The following is a 2,500-nucleotide window of genomic DNA, read 5'->3' on the forward strand; positions in this document are numbered from 1 at the left end:
GCGCGGTCGGGCGGGCCGGCCGGGTGCTCCCGCGGGCCTGGCCGGCCGGGCGGCGGTGTCCGGGTCGGGCCCGACCCGAACCGCCCGGCCTTGCCTGCCTGCCGGTGAGAAGCCGGCGGCGCCGTCGCCGCTGCGCTGCGCGCGCGTTCGCCCGCCGTCACACTCGAACCCGCTTGGCCGGAGGAGCCGTCCGCCTCGCTGCCGGCGCGCGGCCGGCCGGCTGGCGGGAGCCCTCCGATGGCGGGTCACGTATGCCCGTCGGTCGTCACAGCGTGGCTACGGAGCTTCGCGGCGGGGCTGGAGAGCGAGAGGGCGACGCGAAAGCGTCGGGAACCCTTTCGCCGAGGGTCTCCGTAGGGTCGCTGTCTGAAATGGCCGCGAGCGGAGAATACTGCGGCTGAAACCCTAGCGCCCGAGGCCTGCCTAGGGTCTCCTTTGTGTCGGGGGAAAGTTTGGCGAGGCTCCCTCCGGCCACTCTGGAGCTACGCCGTCTCGAATCACCCTCTCCCGATATCGTGCCCAAAGGGTTTTTCAGCTCTCCCGCTCTTGAGGCCTCCCTGTATAATCAACCCCTCTGAGTGAGGGGGTATGATTTTCGCCTGCTGGAGCTCCCTCCGGTGGAGGAAAAGTGAACTGCAGCCTAAGTAGAGGCTGTTTCTTTTCTTTTTTTTTTCTTTTATTTTTGCTCTCCCGCACCCCCTTCTCCCTTCTTCTCCTTCTTTTCTTAAAAAAATAATAAGAATAATGATGATAATAATAATAAATACCAAAAAAGTAAAAAAGAAAAAAAAAAAGATTTTTTTTTTAATTTAAAAAAATTCAATAAAATTTACCAATACAAAAAAAAAAAAAAAAACCCAAAACAGCAACTCTTCCCTTGCATAATTTAAATTTTTGAACAATTCGCGTCACAATGAAGAACCCAAATGGTGGCTGACAATAAGTCAGGGATATCTACCTCTATAACTATGGCTTAATCTTTAGTGGGATTTCTAGCTTTCCAGTGATGTAGCACACCAGTGTTTTCCCCGATAGAGAAAAAGAATATCATGTAAAAAGGAAAAAGAGGTTGCAAAAGTCGCATTCTCTTCTTACGGTGCGAACTTGTCAATGCAGCCCCTGGTAGACAGGGCTTTGGTTTCTTGCCCCTGGTAGACTGTATTAATGTTTCTTGCCCCTGGTAGACTGTATTAATGTTTCTTGCCCCTGGTAGACTGTATTAATGTTTCTTGCCCCTGGTAGAATAAATTTTGGTTTCTTGCCCCTGGTAGACTGTATTAATGTTTCTTGCCCCTGGTAGAATAAATTTTGGTTTCTTGCCCCTGGTAGAATAAATTTTGGTTTCTTGCCCCTGGTAGACTGTATGAATGTTTCTTGCCCCTGGTAGAATAAATTTTGGTTTCTTGCCCCTGGTAGACTGTATGAATGTTTCTTGCCCCTGGTAGACCGAATTTGCGCTTTGCCCCTGGTAGACTGTATTAATGTTTCTTGCCCCTGGTAGACCGAATTTGCGCTTTGCCCCTGGTAGACTGTATTAATGTTTCTTGCCCCTGGTAGACCGAATTTGCGCTTTGCCCCTGGTAGATGCTATTGTGGTTCCTTGCCCCTGGTAGGCAGACCGGCCACAGCCCAAAGCGGCTTCCACCTCGGCCTTCTGCTAGAGCCCAAGCGGCTTCCACGCCGGCCTTCTGCCATCGCCCAAGCTGCTCTCACGCCCCTGGTAGGCTGACCGGCCTTCTGCCATCGCCCAAGCTGCTCTCACGCCCCTGGTAGGCAGACCGGCCACAGCCCAAAGTGGCTTCCACCTCGGCCTTCTGCTAGAGCCCAAGCGGCTTCCACCTCGGCCTTCCGCCATCGCCCAAGCTGCTCTCACGCCCCTGGTAGGCTGACCGGCCACAGCCCAAAGTGGCTTCCACCTCGGCCTTCTGCTAGAGCCCAAGCGGCTTCCACGCCGGCCTTCTGCCATCGCCCAAGCTGCTCTCACGCCCCTGGTAGGCTGACCGGCCTTCCGCCATCGCCCAAGCTGCTCTCACGCCCCTGGTAGGCCGACCGGCCACACAGCCCAAAGTGGCTTCCACCTCGGCCTTCTGCTAGAGCCCAAGCGGCTTCCACGCCGGCCTTCTGCCATCGCCCAAGCTGCTCTCACGCCCCTGGTAGGCTGACCGGCCACAGCCCAAAGTGGCTTCCACCTCGGCCTTCTGCTAGAGCCCAAGCGGCTTCCACGCCGGCCTTCTGCTAGAGCCCAAGCGGCTTCCACCTCGGCCTTCTGCCATCGCCCAAGCTGCTCTCACGCCCCTGGTAGGCTGACCGGCCTTCCGCCATCGCCCAAGCTGCTCTCACGCCCCTGGTAGGCTGACCGGCCTTCCGCCATCGCCCAAGCTGCTCTCACGCCCCTGGTAGGCTGACCGGCCTTCCGCCATCGCCCAAGCTGCTCTCACGCCGCTGGTAGGCTGACCGGCCACACAGCCCAAAGTGGCTTCCACCTCGGCCTTCTGCTAGA

The sequence above is a fragment of the Corythoichthys intestinalis genome, chromosome 16 (genome assembly GCF_030265065.1).
Source record: "Corythoichthys intestinalis isolate RoL2023-P3 chromosome 16, ASM3026506v1, whole genome shotgun sequence".
Taxonomy (NCBI): Eukaryota; Metazoa; Chordata; class Actinopteri; order Syngnathiformes; family Syngnathidae; genus Corythoichthys; species Corythoichthys intestinalis.